The following is a 25,229-nucleotide window of genomic DNA, read 5'->3' as shown; positions in this document are numbered from 1 at the left end:
AATTGTAAGCGCTATGGTCATTCAAAAGAAAACTGTCATGTATCATGTAGAAATTGTGCTAGTGAAGAACATGAGACAAAAGAATGCCCTAAGGAAAAGAAATGCAGTTTTTGCCAGACTCCAGGTCACTTTTATTTTTCTTGCCCTCACAGATTTCGGGAAGATGAGCAAAATGGGAAGTCCAAGACGTCCGACCAAGGACCAAAAGATCAGACCACCCCTCAGGAGGAGGAACAACAACCTGGAGCCTCTGGAGACAATAAGGGCGTACCAAATAGTGAAGTGTCTCCAGAGTCTATGACAGGTAAAATACCAAATCCCAAAACCTGGCTGCAGGACCTGCGGGAGTCCAAAAGGAGGGCTGAGAAGGAGCAGAAGGGCACTACTGGTAAGGTCAAAAGGGACCGGCAAAAGGCCGACACAGAAGCCCATGCCCAGTCTGGGTCTCCTAGTGCTGAGGGCTCTGAGTGGATAAAGGTGGGTCCTAAGAAAAAGAAAAAGGGTGGTTCGGAGGAGGCAGCAGGAGGTGAACAGATGGACACTTCTCCTGAAGGGGACGTGGACGCTGGACCCTCAGGGGTTTCGGTCTCCGCTGCTACAGGTGGGGACCGGGATCTTGCTGCCTCTGAAGAGTCAGAGGCTCTGCCTTGTGCGCAACCTCCTCCTATAGGACGACCTTCTACAGGTCAAACAGGGGCGGCGGAACCCCTCGGGGACCCACCTGATGAGGAACTGCATGGCCAGCCAATGGAGACCCAGCGGGTTCTGCCAGCCAGCCCTCCGAGCTATGCCAGTGTAGCGTCGGGTTTATATAAATGTGGTAATCTTTCCTCCTCCACGGAGACTCTCGTGACGATACTATCAGATGAGGAGGGAGGCGCAAGCCCAGTGGTCTGATCAGGTTCATCGGACAGGTAAATCCGTTGCTCTTAGTTACCTAAGTAAAATTTCTACATTTTCTAATGATGGCTGAACTCAAAGGTATTTCCCTCAACGTGAGAGGCATAAAATCTAACACGAGAAGAACTGCTCTTTTTAATTTTTTTACGTGTTTTACTGCATCTGTATTTTTTCTGCAAGAATGTAATATCCCACATGAAATGTCATATCAAAAATATAAAGATGAGTGGAAGTGTGGGCCATCTGTCTGGTCCGGATCGAATGCTGCAGGATCAGCGGGTGTAGCCATACTTTTTAAAGGGAACGTTTTAATTGATTTTATTCAGGAAATTTTACCAGGTCGTATTTTATTAGTGAAAGCTTTTATTGATGGTATTAGATGGCAGTTTTTAAATTTTTATGGATCAACAGAGAAAAATGAAAGAGCCGAAATGCTTGATCTTTTACCATTATTTATTAATAACTCTGAACCTTTTATCTTAGCAGGGGATTTTAATTGTGTTTTAAAAGGTGAAAACCGGCGCTCCAGCTCTGTAAGCAGGAACTACGATAAAACCTCAGGTATGCTACATGATATAGTCAAAGATGCTAAATTGATAGACATATATAAAGAGTGTCATAGTGACAGCCCAGAGGACGCCGGTTTCACTTGGAGCAATGCTAATTGTAGCTCTAGGATTGATTTTATTTTTGGTTCAGATAAAACAATACCTGCCAAATGTGAAGTTTTAACTAATATATTTTCAGACCATAAACTTTTATCCTTTACCATAAAAGTAAATGACAACAAAAAATGTGGTAAGAAAAGCTGGAAAATGAACGTATCCCTTTTAACCGACCCGCAGATTTTATCAGATTTTATTGAGTTTTATAGGAAATGTAGAAAAGGGAAAAAAACAAATGAGACTATGAGTGTATGGTGGGATAGAATGAAAGTAAAAATAAAAGACTTTTTTATTAAAAAGAGTATATGTAGAGCCAAAGAAAAATATGAAGAATATAGAATTTTAAATACCCGCCTACAAACATTATTTAAGCTCAGAGACAATGGGATAGATGTACAAGTTGATATTTCAAACTTAAAAGAAGAGATTTCAAAATGGCTAGAACAAAAAGGAAAAGAGATAATTTTTCGTTCTAGAGTACAACATATAGAAGAAAATGAAAAGTGTTCCAGATATTTTTTTAGGAAAAATAAAAAAGAAAAAGTGATAATTGACCATATAGATGGTGAGAATAATATAAAAAATATGCTGGGTAAAGTTGAGGTTTTTTTTTCTAATCTTTTTAATGGAAAAAATATAGATAATAAATTAATGGATGATTCGCTGCAAGGACTAACAGCTGTTTTAGATCCCGCATCCCAAGAGTTTTTATCCCAAGTTTTAACGGAACAAGAAGTGTTAAAAACTATTAAAAGTTTTAAAACTGGAAAGGTCCCTGGTCCTGATGGCATCCCAATAGAATTTTATGTATGTTTTTATGATATTTTAAAAGATGATTTGTTTTATTTGTTTACTGAGGTTTTTAATAATAAGGTTTTATTAAATTCCTGGAAGAAAGGTGAAGTCTCCCTCCTATACAAAAAAGGCGATAAATCAAAATTAGAAAACTGGAGACCAATAACACTTTTAAATTGTGACTATAAAATAATGGCTAAAATTTGTGCAAATCGTCTAAAAGAAGTCATCAGCAAAGTTATTCATTCTAATCAAGTGTGTGGGGTGCCGGGGCGCAGTATATGGGACAATCTGAATTTAGTGAAAGACTGTATTGAGGATGTGAAAGACAGAAAGGGGAAAATGGCGATTTTATCTATTGATTTTGAAAAAGCATTTGACCGTGTCTCACACTTTTATCTTTTTAAAGTTTTAGAGAAAATGGGCATACCAGAAGGGTTTTTACTATCGCTTAAAGCATTTTACAAGGATTGTACAAGTAAGATTTTAGTGAATGGTTTTAAGACACAAGAGGTATTTTTACGGTCAGGGGTGAAACAGGGATGCCCTCTGTCCCCCCTACTGTTTATCTGTGCACTGGAACCAATGTTATGTGCAATACGCCAAAATAAACAGATATGCGGTGTCCCTCTGCCTGGAAGCGGTGGTTTGGAGGCCAAGGTTGTAGGCTACATGGATGACGTAGCGGTCTTGTGTACAGATGCACCATCACTTACGGCCACTCTCCATCAAGTGCAATCCTTTTGCCTAGCTTCTGGTTTTAAAATCAATTTTAATAAGTGTAACATTTTAAGTGTTGGGGGGATGATTTTACGTGATGTACCAATTAATGTCTCCGAATCCATTTCCATTTTAGGTATATCATTCACTGAAAATAATGATGGTTATAATAGTTGGGAAACAGTTACACAGAAAGTAAATACGAAAATATGTATGTGGAACATGAGGAGACTTACAATGGAGGGTAAAGTATTGGTTTTAAAGATGGTGATTTTACCTCTTTTATTGTATCTTAGCATGGTTTTCCCCCCGCCTGTTAATGTTTTAAAAAAGATAACCAAAACCTGTTTTACCTTCTTTTGGAACTCAAAAATGGAAAAGCTGAAAAGAGAAATCGTGATGAAATCAAAAGTAAAAGGTGGTAAAGATTTTCCAGATTTTAATAGGTTTCTTTTAATCCATCTGTTCGTTTACTGTTTTAATGCCCTTTTTAAGAATCACTATTGGTCCTTTTTTATGCGTTTTAATACAGGATTTTTTATGAGAAAGTTTGGATGGTATGAAGTTAATATATCTGTGCCCCATGCTTTTAATTTGTCGACGCATTATGAGATTTTAAGGAAAATAGTGTCCGATTTTAATTTAGGGACTAAGAAAATAGAGGAATTAAGAAATAGTAAGAAACTAATTAAAGAAATACGTAAAAGTGAGGAAATATGTAATGTTGACAGATATGATGATGACAAATCTATGTCTATCTGGAAAATGATTAACGTTTTTTATCTTTTTAATGAACAGAGAGATCTGGCTTGGAGTTGCATGCACCGCTGTCTTCCTTGCCGGGCATTCCAATACAGAAGAGGATTTGTGAGGTCTGCCATCTGCCCAAGAGCCGGATGCCAAGAAGAGGAAACGGTGGAACATCTATTATGGACATGTAATTTTGCAAAGGATTTCTGGAGAAGACTGCTCCCCCTACTGGAAAGGGTGGCAGACCTCAAGGACTTTACATATAAAACTGTGCTATACGGACTTATGGAATGCCCCACAATGGAACAGTACACAATGGCTTGGAAGACAGTGAACTGCGCCAAGTCATCTCTCTGGAAAGCGCGCAACATTGCTATTTTTAGACAAGATGTTTTATCAGTGAATGATGTTTTAAGTTTATGTTTATGTGAAATGTATACTTATTATTTAATTGACAAAAAGAAGAATGTACATATTTCCAAAAAATGGCTTGTTTACCAATGGAACCTAATTATTTAAAATCTTTGTATTTTTTTGTTTTGTAAATTTCATTTGTCTTTTAACGTTTGGTATTTGTTTAATTATGCTTGTAATTTGTTAAAGTTTTAATAAACGGTTTTATCCCTCTGCAGGGGATAGCCAAATTAAAAAATCTGGTCTTATCAGTTTAATATCTGATACGTCCCCTATCTGGGGACCATATATTAAATGGATTTTTAGAACAGGGAGATGGAAAAAGAGCTTGCTCTGTCCACTCCACGCATTGACCTGGTATTGCAGTATCTCCAGGACCGGTGCACCCCTTCTTTAATGCAGTTTCTAAAATCAGAAAGAATTGAATTCAATGTTTTTTGTTCATTTTGCTTGTTTGTTGGATTTTGGGATGGACTCTTTGGCTTTGCTTTTCTTCTCCTCATTGGATTTTTCATGTTCAAAGTTGCAGAAGCCAGATTACAAGCTCATTTTGGTTCAACTTCAGCAACTGTGCATTGCATTGCCATGTAATGTGATGCAATGCTATCTTTCTAGCTCTCCCTTTTTACTTCCTTTTGGATAAACAGACATATTAGGCAAGCATTTTGGAGCTTTCACCTAAATAACTACAGGTGGTGAGATAAGCTGCACAATATAATTGACCTTTCAGTATATTGTTGCACACACACCATCTATTTAGCAAATGCCCTTGTTATCAACAGCAGCCTTTTAAACTCACCTGAGCTAACAGGTATGTGCGCTGGTTACTCTGCTGCGCTTAAAATTTCTTTTTTGGTTTGCTACAATGCCTTTTCTGAAACGTTGTCTCCTTCTGCTGGAACACTGACTTCTTTCATTTAATGCCTGCAGACTATAAAAGAGACCCCAACCCAAAAAGTTTGGTTGATTAGTCTGTGGCATTCTGTTAAACTGTTGCTTATGGCGGTCTCTGTGAGCTTCTCAGCGACATTCAGCCAGCCAGGTATCCTGCCTGCAGTAGATGGAATGTGGCAATGGAATGCTGGCTGCGCGTGTCATAATAGGCTCTGAGCCTTTATATACCTGTGCACAGCAGCAGCCACCTTCAGTCTGCTGCTGGACAGCCAGCAGCAGCAGCAGCAGGAGAGGTATGTAATCAGGAGCCCTCCTGCTAAGGGTAGACAGCTGCTCGTTCCACCCCACCCCCCGCCTTAATTGGTTCTCCTCCCTTCCAACGGTGTTGAGGCGGGTGGGAACAGCAGGGGGTGAAGGTGCTGTGTTTAAAGAGGTGGAGTTATGCAGATCTAAAACGCGTGGATTGCAGCAGCAGCAAGCCGAAAAGTGCAGGCATGTAAGGGATCTAGAGGTTGACAACATGTCTTCTTAACGGGAGTCCAGGAGCTCATCTCCACAAATGGACTTTTCAGGATCCTTGGGTGGCTCCGTAGTTTGAAACCAATTCTGGTTATCGCTTCTCGGCCTTTTGGCTAAGATCAAGTGCAGTGATCTAGCGGCTGCTGCCTTGGTCTTGGCTGAGAGGTGCTCGGGGTACCCGGCTCCTTGGCCTGGGGGGATCGCTCTGTTTTTCAGCAGGGCTTCACCTCCCTGCTGCTATTAGGGAGTCGGATTAGTCCCCGGGCAACGGGAGGCGATCATCTACCTGGCACTTCGGTGTTGAAGGTTTCTATTGAGAAGAGGAGAACCTGTTTGTGAAGAATATGTCTGCAGCATCACATGAAGGAGAGGAAGATCATGTGCCTGAATTCGCTAAGGTGCAGAATTCTATTCGTTTGGTTGTTCAGGAGAACTTTCGAGATCAAAAGGATTTTAGGTATGTGATGAGTCAAGTTCTTGTGGATCTTTTTGGTTTGAAGACAGAAGAAGTGTTGGCGATAATGGACTACCCCAGGAGGGGTGTTTATGATATAGTTTTTGTTGACAAAGTTTTTTTTGAAGGATATCTAAGGAAAATGACTGCAAGCCAGGATAAAAGAATGGAGGGGATAAGTGTAATGCCACACTTCCCCGTTAGAGATAAATGGATCATTGTTAAAATGTACTCTCCATTGGTGGACGAAGAGGATGTTCTTACATTTTTGGAGTTTTTTTGTTTGTCAGTAACACCAAAAGGGAAGTTTTATAATGAATTTGGTTTCTGGACTTCGAAGTGGAAATTTTTGGTCCGTTTCAAAGAAGATGAGCAGGGGACTGTGTTGCTTCCCCCAGCTAGGTTTAAGTTGGGTAATATAAATGGTGATATTTTTTTCAGTGATATACCCACTTTTTGTCGAGTTTTTCGTCAATACGGGCATGGAAAGGAAAATTGTTCGGGTGGTGTATGTGGTTTTTGCAAAAAAGGTGATCATGAGTCAAAGGATTGTAAAGATCGGAGGAAGTGCAACTTGTGTCAGGAAGATACGCATGTTTTTAAGAATTGCCCAAAGAGGAAAAGAAATAAAGAGAAGGAGGTAGTGGTTAAAAAGGTTTTGGTAGAGAGAAAGGAGGAAAGTGTAGAAAAGGTGTTGGTGGTAAAGGGAAAAGAAAGCAAACCTGTAGGAGTGCAGAGGGAGATGGAGAAAACAAGAGTAGATTGGGGGGATAGGGTAGAGAGTGAAATGGGAGGTGTAAGTCAGGGAACTGGCCGTGGTAAGGTTAAAAAGCAAGAAAAGAGAAAGGAACAGGAAGTGGAGGTGGCAATGGAAGAAAATATAGTTGTTTTTCAACAACCTATGTTTATAAAGAATGCAGAATATTTTAACCGGTTGTACCGTAAGTTGTATGATGAGAAACGTTTGGACTATCTTATAGAGAATGTTAGGAAAGAACTAATAAGAGATAAAAATGTTTTTTGTGTGAAATATAGAATACCAGATGGTGTATCGAAACAAGTTTTTTCAGCATCAAGGGTTGAAGATTTGTCCCTTAAGGTTCTGAGTTGGGTTGGGGTTCATGCTTTTGATAATGGTTACAAGTATTTTACTTGATGTTATTACTGTTGTTAATACAGTTATAATTTAATTTTTATTTTTTTGGTATCCATTCAGGTTCTGAAACATTTCTTTCTTTGTAAGTATTGTTGTATTTTTGTAATTTTTTTTTCTGACATTAAAAGTACCAAAACCTGATGATGATTTAAGTTGGAGTCCACGTCTTGTCTCCCTTTGGGGAGAAGAGGACTGTGGAGTGGACTTTAATTTTAACCTGAATAGGTTTTAAAAAAAAAAAAAAAAAAAAAAAAATCTGTTCTTATCAGTTTAATATCTGATACGTCCCCTATCTGGGGACCATATATTAAATGGATTTTTAGAACAGGGAGATGGAAAAAGAGCTTGCTCTGTCCACTCCACGCATTGACCTGGTATTGCAGTATCTCCAGGACCGGTGCACCCCTTCTTTAATGCAGTTTCTAAAATCAGAAAGAATTGAATTCAATGTTTTTTGTTCATTTTGCTTGTTTGTCGGATTTTGGGATGGACTCTTTGGCTTTGCTTTTCTTCTCCTCATTGGATTTTTCATGTTCAAAGTTGCAGAAGCCAGATTACAAGCTCATTTTGGTTCAACTTCAGCAACTGTGCATTGCATTGCCATGTAATGTGATGCAATGCTATCTTTCTAGCTCTCCCTTTTTACTTCCTTTTGGATAAACAGACATATTAGGCAAGCATTTTGGAGCTTTCACCTAAATAACTACAGGTGGTGAGATAAGCTGCACAATATAATTGACCTTTCAGTATATTGTTGCACACACACCATCTATTTAGCAAATGCCCTTGTTATCAACAGCAGCCTTTTAAACTCACCTGAGCTAACAGGTATGTGCGCTGGTTACTCTGCTGCGCTTAAAATTTCTTTTTTGGTTTGCTACAATGCCTTTTCTGAAACGTTGTCTCCTTCTGCTGGAACACTGACTTCTTTCATTTAATGCCTGCAGACTATAAAAGAGAACCCAACCCAAAAAGTTTGGTTGATTAGTCTGTGGCATTCTGTTAAACTGTTGCTTATGGCGGTCTCTGTGAGCTTCTCAGCGACATTCAGCCAGCCAGGTATCCTGCCTGCAGTAGATGGAATGTGGCAATGGAACGCTGGCTGCGCGTGTCATAATAGGCTCTGAGCCTTTATATACCTGTGCACAGCAGCAGCCACCTTCAGTCTGCTGCTGGACAGCCAGCAGCAGCAGCAGCAGGAGAGGTATGTAATCAGGAGCCCTCCTGCTAAGGGTAGACAGCTGCTCGTTCCACCCCACCCCCCGCCTTAATTGGTTCTCCTCCCTTCCAACGGTGTTGAGGCGGGTGGGAACAGCAGGGGGTGAAGGTGCTGTGTTTAAAGAGGTGGAGTTATGCAGATCTAAAACGCGTGGATTGCAGCAGCAGCAAGCCGAAAAGTGCAGGCATGTAAGGGATCTAGAGCTTGACAACATGTCTTCTTAACGGGAGTCCAGGAGCTCATCTCCACAAATGGACTTTTCAGGATCCTTGGGTGGCTCCGTAGTTTGAAACCAATTCTGGTTATCGCTTCTCGGCCTTTTGGCTAAGATCAAGTGTAGTATCTGTTCTTATCAGTTTAATATCTGATACGTCCCCTATCTGGGGACCATATATTAAATGGATTTTTAGAACAGGGAGATGGAAAAAGAGCTTGCTCTGTCCACTCCACGCATTTACCTGGTATTGCAGTATCTCCAGGACCGATGCACCCCTTCTTTAATGCAGTTTCTAAAATCAGAAAGAATTGAATTCAATGTTTTTTGTTCATTTTGCTTGTTTGTCGGATTTTGGGATGGACTCTTTGGCTTTGCTTTTCTTCTCCTCATTGGATTTTTCATGTTCAAAGTTGCAGAAGCCAGATTACAAGCTCATTTTGGTTCAACTTCAGCAACTGTGCATTGCATTGCCATGTAATGTGATGCAATGCTATCTTTCTAGCTCTCCCTTTTTACTTCCTTTTGGATAAACAGACATATTAGGCAAGCATTTTGGAGCTTTCACCTAAATAACTACAGGTGGTGAGATAAGCTGCACAATATAATTGACCTTTCAGTATATTGTTGCACACACACCATCTATTTAGCAAATGCCCTTGTTATCAACAGCAGCCTTTTAAACTCACCTGAGCTAACAGGTATGTGCGCTGGTTACTCTGCTGCGCTTAAAATTTCTTTTTTGGTTTGCTACAATGCCTTTTCTGAAACGTTGTCTCCTTCTGCTGGAACACTGACTTCTTTCATTTAATGCCTGCAGACTATAAAAGAGAACCCAACCCAAAAAGTTTGGTTGATTAGTCTGTGGCATTCTGTTAAACTGTTGCTTATGGCGGTCTCTGTGAGCTTCTCAGCGACATTCAGCCAGCCAGGTATCCTGCCTGCAGTAGATGGAATGTGGCAATGGAACGCTGGCTGCGCGTGTCATAATAGGCTCTGAGCCTTTATATACCTGTGCACAGCAGCAGCCACCTTCAGTCTGCTGCTGGACAGCCAGCAGCAGCAGCAGCAGGAGAGGTATGTAATCAGGAGCCCTCCTGCTAAGGGTAGACAGCTGCTCGTTCCACCCCACCCCCCGCCTTAATTGGTTCTCCTCCCTTCCAACGGTGTTGAGGCGGGTGGGAACAGCAGGGGGTGAAGGTGCTGTGTTTAAAGAGGTGGAGTTATGCAGATCTAAAACGCGTGGATTGCAGCAGCAGCAAGCCGAAAAGTGCAGGCATGTAAGGGATCTAGAGCTTGACAACATGTCTTCTTAACGGGAGTCCAGGAGCTCATCTCCACAAATGGACTTTTCAGGATCCTTGGGTGGCTCCGTAGTTTGAAACCAATTCTGGTTATCGCTTCTCGGCCTTTTGGCTAAGATCAAGTGTAGTATCTGTTCTTATCAGTTTAATATCTGATACGTCCCCTATCTGGGGACCATATATTAAATGGATTTTTAGAACAGGGAGATGGAAAAAGAGCTTGCTCTGTCCACTCCACGCATTGACCTGGTATTGCAGTATCTCCAGGACCGGTGCACCCCTTCTTTAATGCAGTTTCTAAAATCAGAAAGAATTGAATTCAATGTTTTTTGTTCATTTTGCTTGTTTGTCGGATTTTGGGATGGACTCTTTGGCTTTGCTTTTCTTCTCCTCATTGGATTTTTCATGTTCAAAGTTGCAGAAGCCAGATTACAAGCTCATTTTGGTTCAACTTCAGCAACTGTGCATTGCATTGCCATGTAATGTGATGCAATGCTATCTTTCTAGCTCTCCCTTTTTACTTCCTTTTGGATAAACAGACATATTAGGCAAGCATTTTGGAGCTTTCACCTAAATAACTACAGGTGGTGAGATAAGCTGCACAATATAATTGACCTTTCAGTATATTGTTGCACACACACCATCTATTTAGCAAATGCCCTTGTTATCAACAGCAGCCTTTTAAACTCACCTGAGCTAACAGGTATGTGCGCTGGTTACTCTGCTGCGCTTAAAATTTCTTTTTTGGTTTGCTACAATGCCTTTTCTGAAACGTTGTCTCCTTCTGCTGGAACACTGACTTCTTTCATTTAATGCCTGCAGACTATAAAAGAGAACCCAACCCAAAAAGTTTGGTTGATTAGTCTGTGGCATTCTGTTAAACTGTTGCTTATGGCGGTCTCTGTGAGCTTCTCAGCGACATTCAGCCAGCCAGGTATCCTGCCTGCAGTAGATGGAATGTGGCAATGGAACGCTGGCTGCGCGTGTCATAATAGGCTCTGAGCCTTTATATACCTGTGCACAGCAGCAGCCACCTTCAGTCTGCTGCTGGACAGCCAGCAGCAGCAGCAGCAGGAGAGGTATGTAATCAGGAGCCCTCCTGCTAAGGGTAGACAGCTGCTCGTTCCACCCCACCCCCCGCCTTAATTGGTTCTCCTCCCTTCCAACGGTGTTGAGGCGGGTGGGAACAGCAGGGGGTGAAGGTGCTGTGTTTAAAGAGGTGGAGTTATGCAGATCTAAAACGCGTGGATTGCAGCAGCAGCAAGCCGAAAAGTGCAGGCATGTAAGGGATCTAGAGGTTGACAACATGTCTTCTTAACGGGAGTCCAGGAGCTCATCTCCACAAATGGACTATTCAGGATCCTTGGGTGGCTCCGTAGTTTGAAACCAATTCTGGTTATCGCTTCTCGGCCTTTTGGCTAAGATCAAGTGTAGTATCTGTTCTTATCAGTTTAATATCTGATACGTCCCCTATCTGGGGACCATATATTAAATGGATTTTTAGAACAGGGAGATGGAAAAAGAGCTTGCTCTGTCCACTCCACGCATTGACCTGGTATTGCAGTATCTCCAGGACCGGTGCACCCCTTCTTTAATGCAGTTTCTAAAATCAGAAAGAATTGAATTCAATGTTTTTTGTTCATTTTGCTTGTTTGTCGGATTTTGGGATGGACTCTTTGGCTTTGCTTTTCTTCTCCTCATTGGATTTTTCATGTTCAAAGTTGCAGAAGCCAGATTACAAGCTCATTTTGGTTCAACTTCAGCAACTGTGCATTGCATTGCCATGTAATGTGATGCAATGCTATCTTTCTAGCTCTCCCTTTTTACTTCCTTTTGGATAAACAGACATATTAGGCAAGCATTTTGGAGCTTTCACCTAAATAACTACAGGTGGTGAGATAAGCTGCACAATATAATTGACCTTTCAGTATATTGTTGCACACACACCATCTATTTAGCAAATGCCCTTGTTATCAACAGCAGCCTTTTAAACTCACCTGAGCTAACAGGTATGTGCGCTGGTTACTCTGCTGCGCTTAAAATTTCTTTTTTGGTTTGCTACAATGCCTTTTCTGAAACGTCTCCTTCTGCTGGAACACTGACTTCTTTCATTTAATGCCTGCAGACTATAAAAGAGAACCCAACCCAAAAAGTTTGGTTGATTAGTCTGTGGCATTCTGTTAAACTGTTGCTTATGGCGGTCTCTGTGAGCTTCTCAGCGACATTCAGCCAGCCAGGTATCCTGCCTGCAGTAGATGGAATATGGCAATGGAACGCTGGCTGCGCGTGTCATAATAGGCTCTGAGCCTTTATATACCTGTGCACAGCAGCAGCCACCTTCAGTCTGCTGCTGGACAGCCAGCAGCAGCAGCAGCAGGAGAGGTATGTAATCAGGAGCCCTCCTGCTAAGGGTAGACAGCTGCTCGTTCCACCCCACCCCCCGCCTTAATTGGTTCTCCTCCCTTCCAACGGTGTTGAGGCGGGTGGGAACAGCAGGGGGTGAAGGTGCTGTGTTTAAAGAGGTGGAGTTATGCAGATCTAAAACGCGTGGATTGCAGCAGCAGCAAGCCGAAAAGTGCAGGCATGTAAGGGATCTAGAGGTTGACAACATGTCTTCTTAACGGGAGTCCAGGAGCTCATCTCCACAAATGGACTTTTCAGGATCCTTGGGTGGCTCCGTAGTTTGAAACCAATTCTGGTTATCGCTTCTCGGCCTTTTGGCTAAGATCAAGTGTAGTATCTGTTCTTATCAGTTTAATATCTGATACGTCCCCTATCTGGGGACCATATATTAAATGGATTTTTAGAACAGGGAGATGGAAAAAGAGCTTGCTCTGTCCACTCCACGCATTGACCTGGTATTGCAGTATCTCCAGGACCGGTGCACCCCTTCTTTAATGCAGTTTCTAAAATCAGAAAGAATTGAATTCAATGTTTTTTGTTCATTTTGCTTGTTTGTCGGATTTTGGGATGGACTCTTTGGCTTTGCTTTTCTTCTCCTCATTGGATTTTTCATGTTCAAAGTTGCAGAAGCCAGATTACAAGCTCATTTTGGTTCAACTTCAGCAACTGTTCATTGCATTGCCATGTAATGTGATGCAATGCTATCTTTCTAGCTCTCCCTTTTTACTTCCTTTTGGATAAACAGACATATTAGGCAAGTATTTTGGAGCTTTCACCTAAATAACTACAGGTGGTGAGATAAGCTGCACAATATAATTGACCTTTCAGTATATTGTTGCACACACACCATCTATTTAGCAAATGCCCTTGTTATCAACAGCAGCCTTTTAAACTCACCTGAGCTAACAGGTATGTGCGCTGGTTACTCTGCTGCGCTTAAAATTTCTTTTTTGGTTTGCTACAATGCCTTTTCTGAAACGTTGTCTCCTTCTGCTGGAACACTGACTTCTTTCATTTAATGCCTGCAGACTATAAAAGAGAACCCAACCCAAAAAGTTTGGTTGATTAGTCTGTGGCATTCTGTTAAACTGTTGCTTATGGCGGTCTCTGTGAGCTTCTCAGCGACATTCAGCCAGCCAGGTATCCTGCCTGCAGTAGATGGAATGTGGCAATGGAACGCTGGCTGCGCGTGTCATAATAGGCTCTGAGCCTTTATATACCTGTGCACAGCAGCAGCCACCTTCAGTCTGCTGCTGGACAGCCAGCAGCAGCAGCAGCAGGAGAGGTATGTAATCAGGAGCCCTCCTGCTAAGGGTAGACAGCTGCTCGTTCCACCCCACCCCCCGCCTTAATTCCTTCTCCTCCCTTCCAACGGTGTTGAGGCGGGTGGGAACAGCAGGGGGTGAAGGTGCTGTGTTTAAAGAGGTGGAGTTATGCAGATCTAAAACGCGTGGATTGCAGCAGCAGAAAGCCGAAAAGTGCAGGCATGTAAGGGATCTAGAGGTTGACAACATGTCTTCTTAACGGGAGTCCAGGAGCTCATCTCCACAAATGGACTTTTCAGGATCCTTGGGTGGCTCCGTAGTTTGAAACCAATTCTGGTTATCGCTTCTCGGCCTTTTGGCTAAGATCAAGTGTAGTATCTGTTCTTATCAGTTTAATATCTGATACGTCCCCTATCTGGGGACCATATATTAAATGGATTTTTAGAACAGGGAGATGGAAAAAGAGCTTGCTCTGTCCACTCCACGCATTGACCTGGTATTGCAGTATCTCCAGGACCGGTGCACCCCTTCTTTAATGCAGTTTCTAAAATCAGAAAGAATTGAATTCAATGTTTTTTGTTCATTTTGCTTGTTTGTCGGATTTTGGGATGGACTCTTTGGCTTTGCTTTTCTTCTCCTCATTGGATTTTTCATGTTCAAAGTTGCAGAAGCCAGATTACAAGCTCATTTTGGTTCAACTTCAGCAACTGTGCATTGCATTGCCATGTAATGTGATGCAATGCTATCTTTCTAGCTCTCCCTTTTTACTTCCTTTTGGATAAACAGACATATTAGGCAAGCATTTTGGAGCTTTCACCTAAATAACTACAGGTGGTGAGATAAGCTGCACAATATAATTGACCTTTCAGTATATTGTTGCACACACACCATCTATTTAGCAAATGCCCTTGTTATCAACAGCAGCCTTTTAAACTCACCTGAGCTAACAGGTATGTGCGCTGGTTACTCTGCTGCGCTTAAAATTTCTTTTTTGGTTTGCTACAATGCCTTTTCTGAAACGTTGTCTCCTTCTGCTGGAACACTGACTTCTTTCATTTAATGCCTGCAGACTATAAAAGAGAACCCAACCCAAAAAGTTTGGTTGATTAGTCTGTGGCATTCTGTTAAACTGTTGCTTATGGCAGTCTCTGTGAGCTTCTCAGCGACATTCAGCCAGCCAGGTATCCTGCCTGCAGTAGATGGAATATGGCAATGGAACGCTGGCTGCGCGTGTCATAATAGGCTCTGAGCCTTTATATACCTGTGCACAGCAGCAGCCACCTTCAGTCTGCTGCTGGACAGCCAGCAGCAGCAGCAGCAGGAGAGGTATGTAATCAGGAGCCCTCCTGCTAAGGGTAGACAGCTGCTCGTTCCACCCCACCCCCCGCCTTAATTGGTTCTCCTCCCTTCCAACGGTGTTGAGGCGGGTGGGAACAGCAGGGGGTGAAGGTGCTGTGTTTAAAGAGGTGGAGTTATGCAGATCTAAAACGCGTGGATTGCAGCAGCAGAAAGCCGAAAAGTGCAGGCATGTAAGGGATCTAGAGGTTGACAACATGTCTTCTTAACGGGAGTCCAGGAGCTCATCTCCACAAATGGACTTTTCAGGATCCTTGGGTGGCTCCGTAGTTTGAAACCAATTCTGGTTATCGCTTCTCGGCCTTTTGGCTAAGATCAAGTGTAGTATCTGTTCTTATCAGTTTAATATCTGATACGTCCCCTATCTGGGGACCATATATTAAATGGATTTTTAGAACAGGGAGATGGAAAAAGAGCTTGCTCTGTCCACTCCACGCATTGACCTGGTATTGCAGTATCTCCAGGACCGGTGCACCCCTTCTTTAATGCAGTTTCTAAAATCAGAAAGAATTGAATTCAATGTTTTTTGTTCATTTTGCTTGTTTGTCGGATTTTGGGATGGACTCTTTGGCTTTGCTTTTCTTCTCCTCATTGGATTTTTCATGTTCAAAGTTGCAGAAACCAGATTACAAGCTCATTTTGGTTCAACTTCAGCAACTGTGCATTGCATTGCCATGTAATGTGATGCAATGCTATCTTTCTAGCTCTCCCTTTTTACTTCCTTTTGGATAAACAGACATATTAGGCAAGCATTTTGGAGCTTTCACCTAAATAACTACAGGTGGTGAGATAAGCTGCACAATATAATTGACCTTTCAGTATATTGTTGCACACACACCATCTATTTAGCAAATGCCCTTGTTATCAACAGCAGCCTTTTAAACTCACCTGAGCTAACAGGTATGTGCGCTGGTTACTCTGCTGCGCTTAAAATTTCTTTTTTGGTTTGCTACAATGCCTTTTCTGAAACGTTGTCTCCTTCTGCTGGAACACTGACTTCTTTCATTTAATGCCTGCAGACTATAAAAGAGAACCCAACCCAAAAAGTTTGGTTGATTAGTCTGTGGCATTCTGTTAAACTGTTGCTTATGGCGGTCTCTGTGAGCTTCTCAGCGACATTCAGCCAGCCAGGTATCCTGCCTGCAGTAGATGGAATATGGCAATGGAACGCTGGCTGCGCGTGTCATAATAGGCTCTGAGCCTTTATATACCTGTGCACAGCAGCAGCCACCTTCAGTCTGCTGCTGGACAGCCAGCAGCAGCAGCAGCAGGAGAGGTATGTAATCAGGAGCCCTCCTGCTAAGGGTAGACAGCTGCTCGTTCCACCCCACCCCCCGCCTTAATTGGTTCTCCTCCCTTCCAACGGTGTTGAGGCGGGTGGGAACAGCAGGGGGTGAAGGTGCTGTGTTTAAAGAGGTGGAGTTATGCAGATCTAAAACGCGTGGATTGCAGCAGCAGCAAGCCGAAAAGTGCAGGCATGTAAGGGATCTAGAGGTTGACAACATGTCTTCTTAACGGGAGTCCAGGAGCTCATCTCCACAAATGGACTTTTCAGGATCCTTGGGTGGCTCCGTAGTTTGAAACCAATTCTGGTTATCGCTTCTCGGCCTTTTGGCTAAGATCAAGTGTAGTATCTGTTCTTATCAGTTTAATATCTGATACGTCCCCTATCTGGGGACCATATATTAAATGGATTTTTAGAACAGGGAGATGGAAAAAGAGCTTGCTCTGTCCACTCCACGCATTGACCTGGTATTGCAGTATCTCCAGGACCGGTGCACCCCTTCTTTAATGCAGTTTCTAAAATCAGAAAGAATTGAATTCAATGTTTTTTGTTCATTTTGCTTGTTTGTCGGATTTTGGGATGGACTCTTTGGCTTTGCTTTTCTTCTCCTCATTGGATTTTTCATGTTCAAAGTTGCAGAAGCCAGATTACAAGCTCATTTTGGTTCAACTTCAGCAACTGTTCATTGCATTGCCATGTAATGTGATGCAATGCTATCTTTCTAGCTCTCCCTTTTTACTTCCTTTTGGATAAACAGACATATTAGGCAAGCATTTTGGAGCTTTCACCTAAATAACTACAGGTGGTGAGATAAGCTGCACAATATAATTGACCTTTCAGTATATTGTTGCACACACACCATCTATTTAGCAAATGCCCTTGTTATCAACAGCAGCCTTTTAAACTCACCTGAGCTAACAGGTATGTGCGCTGGTTACTCTGCTGCGCTTAAAATTTCTTTTTTGGTTTGCTACAATGCCTTTTCTGAAACGTTGTCTCCTTCTGCTGGAACACTGACTTCTTTCATTTAATGCCTGCAGACTATAAAAGAGAACCCAACCCAAAAAGTTTGGTTGATTAGTCTGTGGCATTCTGTTAAACTGTTGCTTATGGCGGTCTCTGTGAGCTTCTCAGCGACATTCAGCCAGCCAGGTATCCTGCCTGCAGTAGATGGAATGTGGCAATGGAACGCTGGCTGCGCGTGTCATAATAGGCTCTGAGCCTTTATATACCTGTGCACAGCAGCAGCCACCTTCAGTCTGCTGCTGGACAGCCAGCAGCAGCAGCAGCAGGAGAGGTATGTAATCAGGAGCCCTCCTGCTAAGGGTAGACAGCTGCTCGTTCCACCCCACCCCCCGCCTTAATTGGTTCTCCTCCCTTCCAACGGTGTTGAGGCGGGTGGGAACAGCAGGGGGTGAAGGTGCTGTGTTTAAAGAGGTGGAGTTATGCAGATCTAAAACGCGTGGATTGCAGCAGCAGCAAGCCGAAAAGTGCAGGCATGTAAGGGATCTAGAGGTTGACAACATGTCTTCTTAACGGGAGTCCAGGAGCTCATCTCCACAAATGGACTTTTCAGGATCCTTGGGTGGCTCCGTAGTTTGAAACCAATTCTGGTTATCGCTTCTCGGCCTTTTGGTTAAGATCAAGTGTAGTATCTGTTCTTATCAGTTTAATATCTGATACGTCCCCTATCTGGGGACCATATATTAAATGGATTTTTAGAACAGGGAGATGGAAAAAGAGCTTGCTCTGTCCACTCCACGCATTGACCTGGTATTGCAGTATCTCCAGGACCGGTGCACCCCTTCTTTAATGCAGTTTCTAAAATCAGAAAGAATTGAATTCAATGTTTTTTGTTCATTTTGCTTGTTTGTCGGATTTTGGGATGGACTCTTTGGCTTTGCTTTTCTTCTCCTCATTGGATTTTTCATGTTCAAAGTTGCAGAAGCCAGATTACAAGCTCATTTTGGTTCAACTTCAGCAACTGTGCATTGCATTGCCATGTAATGTGATGCAATGCTATCTTTCTAGCTCTCCCTTTTTACTTCCTTTTGGATAAACAGACATATTAGGCAAGCATTTTGGAGCTTTCACCTAAATAACTACAGGTGGTGAGATAAGCTGCACAATATAATTGACCTTTCAGTATATTGTTGCACACACACCATCTATTTAGCAAATGCCCTTGTTATCAACAGCAGCCTTTTAAACTCACCTGAGCTAACAGGTATGTGCGCTGGTTACTCTGCTGTGCTTAAAATTTCTTTTTTGGTTTGCTACAATGCCTTTTCTGAAACGTTGTCTCCTTCTGCTGGAACACTGACTTCTTTCATTTAATGCCTGCAGACTATAAAAGAGAACCCAACCCAAAAAGTTTGGTTGATTAGTCTGTGGCATTCTGTTAAACTGTTGCTTATGGCGGTCTCTGTGAGCTTCTCAGCGACATTCAGCCAGCCAGGTATCCTGCCTGCAGTAGATGGAATGTGGCAATGGAACGCTGGCTGCGCGTGTCATAATAGGCTCTGAGCCTTTATATACCTGTGCACAGCAGCAGCCACCTTCAGTCTGCTGCTGGACAGCCAGCAGCAGCAGCAGCAGGAGAGGTATGTAATCAGGAGCCCTCCTGCTAAGGGTAGATAGACAGCTGCTCGTTCCACCCCACCCCCCGCCTTAATTGGTTCTCCTCCCTTCCAACGGTGTTGAGGCGGGTGGGAACAGCAGGGGTTGAAGGTGCTGTGTTTAAAGAGGTGGAGTTATGCAGATCTAAAACGCGTGGATTGCAGCAGCAGCAAGCCGAAAAGTGCAGGCATGTAAGGGATCTAGAGGTTGACAACATGTCTTCTTAACGGGAGTCCAGGAGCTCATCTCCACAAATGGACTTTTCAGGATCCTTGGGTGGCTCCGTAGTTTGAAACCAATTCTGGTTATCGCTTCTCGGCCTTTTGGCTAAGATCAAGTGTAGTATCTGTTCTTATCAGTTTAATATCTGATACGTCCCCTATCTGGGGACCATATATTAAATGGATTTTTAGAACAGGGAGATGGAAAAAGAGCTTGCTCTGTCCACTCCACGCATTGACCTGGTATTGCAGTATCTCCAGGACCGGTGCACCCCTTCTTTAATGCAGTTTCTAAAATCAGAAAGAATTGAATTCAATGTTTTTTGTTCATTTTGCTTGTTTGTCGGATTTTGGGATGGACTCTTTGGCTTTGCTTTTCTTCTCCTCATTGGATTTTTCATGTTCAAAGTTGCAGAAGCCAGATTACAAGCTCATTTTGGTTCAACTTCAGCAACTGTGCATTGCATTGCCATGTAATGTGATGCAATGCTATCTTTCTAGCTCTCCCTTTTTACTTCCTTTTGGATAAACAGACATATTAGGCAAGCATTTTGGAGCTTTCACCTAAATAACTACAGGTGGTGAGATAAGCTGCACAATATAATTGACCTTTCAGTATATTGTTGCACACACACCATCTATTTAGCAAATGCCCTTGTTATCAACAGCAGCCTTTTAAACTCACCTGAGCTAACAGGTATGTTTGCTGGTTACTCTGCTGTGCTTAAAATTTCTTTTTTGGTTTGCTACAATGCCTTTTCTGAAACGTTGTCTCCTTCTGCTGGAACACTGACTTCTTTCATTTAATGCCTGCAGACTATAAAAGAGAACCCAACCCAAAAAGTTTGGTTGATTAGTCTGTGGCATTCTGTTAAACTGTTGCTTATGGCGGTCTCTGTGAGCTTCTCAGCGACATTCAGCCAGCCAGGTATCCTGCCTGCAGTAGATGGAATGTGGCAATGGAACGCTGGCTGCGCGTGTCATAATAGGCTCTGAGCCTTTATATACCTGTGCACAGCAGCAGCCACCTTCAGTCTGCTGCTGGACAGCCAGCAGCAGCAGCAGGAGAGGTATGTAATCAGGAGCCCTCCTGCTAAGGGTAGATAGACAGCTGCTCGTTCCACCCCACCCCCTCCTTAATTGGTTCTCCTCCCTTCCAACGGTGTTGAGGCGGGTGGGAACAGCAGGGGTTGAAGGTGCTGTGTTTAAAGAGGTGGAGTTATGCAGATCTAAAACGCGTGGATTGCAGCAGCAGCAAGCCGAAAAGTGCAGGCATGTAAGGGATCTAGAGGTTGACAACATGTCTTCTTAACGGGAGTCCAGGAGCTCATCTCCACAAATGGACTTTTCAGGATCCTTGGGTGGCTCCGTAGTTTGAAACCAATTCTGGTTATCGCTTCTCGGCCTTTTGGCTAAGATCAAGTGTAGTATCTGTTCTTATCAGTTTAATATCTGATACGTCCCCTATCTGGGGACCATATATTAAATGGATTTTTAGAACAGGGAGATGGAAAAAGAGCTTGCTCTGTCCACTCCACGCATTGACCTGGTATTGCAGTATCTCCAGGACCGGTGCACCCCTTCTTTAATGCAGTTTCTAAAATCAGAAAGAATTGAATTCAATGTTTTTTGTTCATTTTGCTTGTTTGTCGGATTTTGGGATGGACTCTTTGGCTTTGCTTTTCTTCTCCTCATTGGATTTTTCATGTTCAAAGTTGCAGAAGCCAGATTACAAGCTCATTTTGGTTCAACTTCAGCAACTGTGCATTGCATTGCCATGTAATGTGATGCAATGCTATCTTTCTAGCTCTCCCTTTTTACTTCCTTTTGGATAAACAGACATATTAGGCAAGCATTTTGGAGCTTTCACCTAAATAACTACAGGTGGTGAGATAAGCTGCACAATATAATTGACCTTTCAGTATATTGTTGCACACACACCATCTATTTAGCAAATGCCCTTGTTATCAACAGCAGCCTTTTAAACTCACCTGAGCTAACAGGTATGTGCGCTGGTTACTCTGCTGCGCTTAAAATTTCTTTTTTGGTTTGCTACAATGCCTTTTCTGAAACGTTGTCTCCTTCTGCTGGAACACTGACTTCTTTCATTTAATGCCTGCAGACTATAAAAGAGAACCCAACCCAAAAAGTTTGGTTGATTAGTCTGTGGCATTCTGTTAAACTGTTGCTTATGGCGGTCTCTGTGAGCTTCTCAGCGACATTCAGCCAGCCAGGTATCCTGCCTGCAGTAGATGGAATGTGGCAATGGAACGCTGGCTGCGCGTGTCATAATAGGCTCTGAGCCTTTATATACCTGTGCACAGCAGCAGCCACCTTCAGTCTGCTGCTGGACAGCCAGCAGCAGCAGCAGCAGGAGAGGTATGTAATCAGGAGCCCTCCTGCTAAGGGTAGATAGACAGCTGCTCGTTCCACCCCATCCCCCGCCTTAATTGGTTCTCCTCCCTTCCAACGGTGTTGAGGCGGGTGGGAACAGCAGGGGGTGAAGGTGCTGTGTTTAAAGAGGTGGAGTTATGCAGATCTAAAACGCGTGGATTGCAGCAGCAGCAAGCCGAAAAGTGCAGGCATGTAAGGGATCTAGAGGTTGACAACATGTCTTCTTAACGGGAGTCCAGGCGCTCATCTCCACAAATGGACTTTTCAGGATCCTTGGGTGGCTCCGTAGTTTGAAACCAATTCTGGTTATCGCTTCTCGGCCTTTTGGCTTAGATCTTGTATCTGGTCAGAAGGATCCTATAGTGTCTCCCCCTCGGCCTTGCAGCATAGCCACTTAGGTGGCTTAAGCTGCCTGCTGCTATTGGGGGGGGTCCAGAGGAAACGAGAGGTTATAATGGGCGTCAAGATTCGCTATGCCGGGACTGATGATATTCGGGTCAAAAATGCTTTTCGCATTGATATTGAGGAGTCGAAGAGGAATTTCTTTAACCTGCGGTTCTTGGTGGAAGTCGTCATCTTCAAGATTTTGAATGTTGGTCGTGGAGACATCATTTGCCTACAGGAGTTCCCAAAGAATGGCCGGTACGTTTTAGTCCTTGATCGTATGGCAGCTTGCCAGAATCTTTTCAAGACTCTAAAGGATCAGCAAGCCTTGGATCATCCGGCTCTTGATGGGCTTACATTCACGGTATTGTATACTAAGGGGGAAGTGCCAGTTGTTGTGTTTATGCACAACCCCCTTGTGGATGTGGAGGACATTACTAGATTCCTGAACCGTCATTGCAGCTATGTGTCCTACTCACACAAAGTGAGGAATGAGGTGGGCTTGTGGACTGGCAAACACAAGTTTTTTGTTCGGTTCCAGGAGGACCCCCAGGGACCTGGGGGTATCCACTACCCTCCCCTCAGTTTTGCCATCGGGAGGGATAGAGGGTATATGTTTTTTCCTGGTGCTCCGCGTTTTTGCAGGAAGTGTAAATCCTTTGGACACTACCAAGAGGACTGCACGGTGGAGAAGTTTTGTGGGAAATGCAATAAAGAGGGTCATCTGGCAATGGAGTGTACTAACTCCATGGTTTGTAATGCATGTGGCGAGGAGGGACACGTTTTCAAGGACTGTCCCCATCGTTCCAGGTCATATGCAGAGGCCGTGTCCCCACGTCCTACTACTGCCGCCACTATTGGTGAGGCGATCGAGGCAGTAAGGGACTTCATGGAAGAGATGGAGCAAGCACCCGATTCTGCTGGTGGAAGCGCTGTTGAGATAGAGCCTGCAGATATGTCAATTCTGCTTGATGTGAGTGGTGAGGGAGAAGTGAGCGGTTCACTCTCCACAACGCCGGTGTTGGCTTTGGAAAGCTCAGAGGCAATTCATGAAGGTGGTGGTGGCCAGGGTGACTTCACCGGGGCTGTGGTGAGGCCCCCTGATGAGGACTCTGATGTGTCTTCTGCAAAGAAGTTCCGGCCAGATTTTTCACCTGCCAGTATTGGGAGCATCAGCCCCTTAAGTGATAGGAGCTATCCCGAGAGCTACAGTGCCTCTCCTAGGAGGTCTTTTTTTGAGGAGGGGGCCAGCATTCTCTGCTTAACATCAGGAATCGAGTTTCAAGACGAGAAAGGTTGACTCTTCGGTGGGGGGTATGTTCTTTTTTACCGAATATGGTTAAAAAATGGGCTCCAACGTGGGCTGTAGTGTACTGTCAATAAATGTAAGGCTTATAAAATCTAAGCCTAGAAGATTGGCTATACTGGAAGAACTAAAAAATCTTGGAGCAAATATTTACTGTCTGCAAGAGTGCGGAATTGAAGAGTCACCTCCTGAAAAGGACTGGGTATATGGGCATAGTATTTGGTCAGGTTCAATGACAAACAAAAATGATGGTGTGGGGATTTTGTTGGGGAATAGGGATTTAAGTTTTGAAAATTATATGGTGGTGGAGCCAGGTCGTTGTATAATGGCAGTGGTTAAGGGGAGAGGGTGGAGGGTGAAAATTGTTAACGTGTATTGTCCAATTAACAAAGGGGATAGGTTAGCACTATTAGAGAAAATATGTTTATTTTTGCCTGGAAGGATTCCAATATTATTAGTTGGTGATTTCAATTGTGTTTCTGAAGGGGAAATTGATGTCACGGGTAAGGTCCTTAATCAAATTACATCTGATTTTTCTTTTTTAGATGCAGCGGAATTTTTGAGTAAGCCACCACCGGCCACATATAGAGCTGATAGGGGAGGAATAGTGTCCAGGATTGACCGCATGCTGTATACAAATAGAGGTTTGGTGTGTAAATTTTTTAAACAGCATGTTTTTTCTTTCACAGACCATGAATGTTTGTGGGGTATGTTTGAAGGTGATAAAAAAATGGTGCATGGTGTTGGGGTATGGAAGCTAAATGTTAGGTTGTTAGAGGATGTTAGGGTTATGAGAGACTTCGAAAGTAAGTATGAATGGTGGAGGTCTAGGAAAAATAATTTTGTGGATGTGACTGTATGGTGGGATTGGGTGAAAGTGGAAATTAAGAATTTTTTTAGGAGGTGGGGTTATAAAAAAGCAGCAATTGAAAGAGGCAGATTTAAAGATTTAAATATGAGGATTGAGTGGTTACATAAAATGAGTATGAAAGGAATTGATGTTAGTGATCAACTCAGAGGAGCGAGAGATGAGATGAAGCGTGTTTTGGAAAAGCGTGGGAAGGAAATTATTTTTAGGACGAGAGTTGAGCATTTGGATATGGATGAGAAGTGTACGAGGTACTTTTTTAAAAAAATGTGCAGTAAAAAAGATGAGTTGGATGAGGTTGTAAATGATAATGGTATGACTGTGGTTGGAAGGGAAGTGTTGGATGAGGTACATAGTTTCTATAGTAGTTTATTTGAGTCTAAATAGGTGGATGGGGGTTTGAAAGAGCATGTGTTAGGTATGTTGGAGAGTCAGCTTGAATCAGGGGAACGTGAGTGTTTGAGTGAGGATATTGTTTTTGATGAGGTTAAAAAGGCGGTGGATGGTGCGAAAAAGAATAAAACACCTGGGAAAGATGGGTTGCCTGTGGAGTTTTATGTAAAAGCATGGGATGTGATTGGTGTTGATTTTGTGGAGGTATGTCAATATATGTGGATGAATGGTGTACTTTGTAATTCCATGAAAGAAGGAGTAGTTGTTTTACTATATAAAAAGGGTGAGAAAAAGAATTTGCGTAATTGGAGGCCGATTACATTACTCAATGCAGATTATAAAGTCTTTAGCAAAATTCTGGCTAACCGTATGCGTGGGGTGATTGGAAGTGTGGTTGGTGATGATCAAGTGTGCGCGGTGCCAGGTAGGTGAGTGACTGATAACCTCTTGTTGTTGAGAGACGTAATTGGAGATTGTATGTTTAGGAAGGGGAAATGTATGGTTTTTTGTGTGGATTTTGAGAAAGCTTTTGATAGAGTGTCGCATGCGTTTATGTTTGAGGTGTTTGTTAGGATGGGTTTTCCTAGTGTTTTTGTGAATGCCATAAGGTGTTTGTATGATGGTGTGGTGAGTGAAGTGTTAGTGAATGGATGTTTGAGTGAGAAGGTGTGCATAAAATCAGGGGTCAGGCAGGGGTGTCCGTTGTCCCCTGTCCTGTTTATAAGTGTGAT

At 43.0% G+C, this 25,229-nt stretch overlaps 12 non-coding genes across 12 annotated transcripts; all 12 read left to right on the top strand.

Annotated features, from left to right (window-relative positions):
• Positions 1-4,450: 4,450 nt before the first annotated feature.
• LOC141150562 (U2 spliceosomal RNA) lies at positions 4,451-4,635 on the top strand. The gene has a single exon (XR_012246729.1). It is a non-coding gene; the product is annotated as a U2 spliceosomal RNA (small nuclear RNA).
• A 2,853-nt stretch (positions 4,636-7,488) lies between these two features.
• LOC141150386 (U2 spliceosomal RNA) lies at positions 7,489-7,675 on the top strand. The gene has a single exon (XR_012246602.1). It is a non-coding gene; the product is annotated as a U2 spliceosomal RNA (small nuclear RNA).
• A 1,115-nt stretch (positions 7,676-8,790) lies between these two features.
• Positions 8,791-8,981, top strand: LOC141149820 (U2 spliceosomal RNA). The gene has a single exon (XR_012246104.1). It is a non-coding gene; the product is annotated as a U2 spliceosomal RNA (small nuclear RNA).
• A 1,115-nt stretch (positions 8,982-10,096) lies between these two features.
• On the top strand, positions 10,097-10,287 carry LOC141275197 (U2 spliceosomal RNA). The gene has a single exon (XR_012323447.1). It is a non-coding gene; the product is annotated as a U2 spliceosomal RNA (small nuclear RNA).
• A 1,115-nt stretch (positions 10,288-11,402) lies between these two features.
• Positions 11,403-11,593, top strand: LOC141275196 (U2 spliceosomal RNA). The gene has a single exon (XR_012323446.1). It is a non-coding gene; the product is annotated as a U2 spliceosomal RNA (small nuclear RNA).
• Positions 11,594-12,705: 1,112 nt separating this feature from the next.
• LOC141275195 (U2 spliceosomal RNA) lies at positions 12,706-12,896 on the top strand. Its single transcript, XR_012323445.1, has one exon. It is a non-coding gene; the product is annotated as a U2 spliceosomal RNA (small nuclear RNA).
• Positions 12,897-14,011: 1,115 nt separating this feature from the next.
• Positions 14,012-14,202, top strand: LOC141275193 (U2 spliceosomal RNA). Its single transcript, XR_012323443.1, has one exon. It is a non-coding gene; the product is annotated as a U2 spliceosomal RNA (small nuclear RNA).
• A 1,115-nt stretch (positions 14,203-15,317) lies between these two features.
• Positions 15,318-15,508, top strand: LOC141275192 (U2 spliceosomal RNA). Its single transcript, XR_012323442.1, has one exon. It is a non-coding gene; the product is annotated as a U2 spliceosomal RNA (small nuclear RNA).
• Positions 15,509-16,623: 1,115 nt separating this feature from the next.
• LOC141275191 (U2 spliceosomal RNA) lies at positions 16,624-16,814 on the top strand. The gene has a single exon (XR_012323441.1). It is a non-coding gene; the product is annotated as a U2 spliceosomal RNA (small nuclear RNA).
• A 1,115-nt stretch (positions 16,815-17,929) lies between these two features.
• LOC141149874 (U2 spliceosomal RNA) lies at positions 17,930-18,120 on the top strand. The gene has a single exon (XR_012246155.1). It is a non-coding gene; the product is annotated as a U2 spliceosomal RNA (small nuclear RNA).
• Positions 18,121-19,239: 1,119 nt separating this feature from the next.
• LOC141275190 (U2 spliceosomal RNA) lies at positions 19,240-19,430 on the top strand. Its single transcript, XR_012323440.1, has one exon. It is a non-coding gene; the product is annotated as a U2 spliceosomal RNA (small nuclear RNA).
• A 1,115-nt stretch (positions 19,431-20,545) lies between these two features.
• Positions 20,546-20,736, top strand: LOC141275189 (U2 spliceosomal RNA). The gene has a single exon (XR_012323439.1). It is a non-coding gene; the product is annotated as a U2 spliceosomal RNA (small nuclear RNA).
• Positions 20,737-25,229: the final 4,493 nt, after the last annotated feature.

Source organism: Phyllobates terribilis, unplaced genomic scaffold, assembly GCF_046119375.1.
Source record: "Phyllobates terribilis strain yellow unplaced genomic scaffold, ASM4611937v1 Scaffold_5__5_contigs__length_657084704, whole genome shotgun sequence".
NCBI classification, from domain to species: domain Eukaryota; kingdom Metazoa; phylum Chordata; class Amphibia; order Anura; family Dendrobatidae; genus Phyllobates; species Phyllobates terribilis.
Note: the sequence above shows the minus strand (reverse complement) of the source record. Positions and strands in the feature narration are given on the sequence as shown.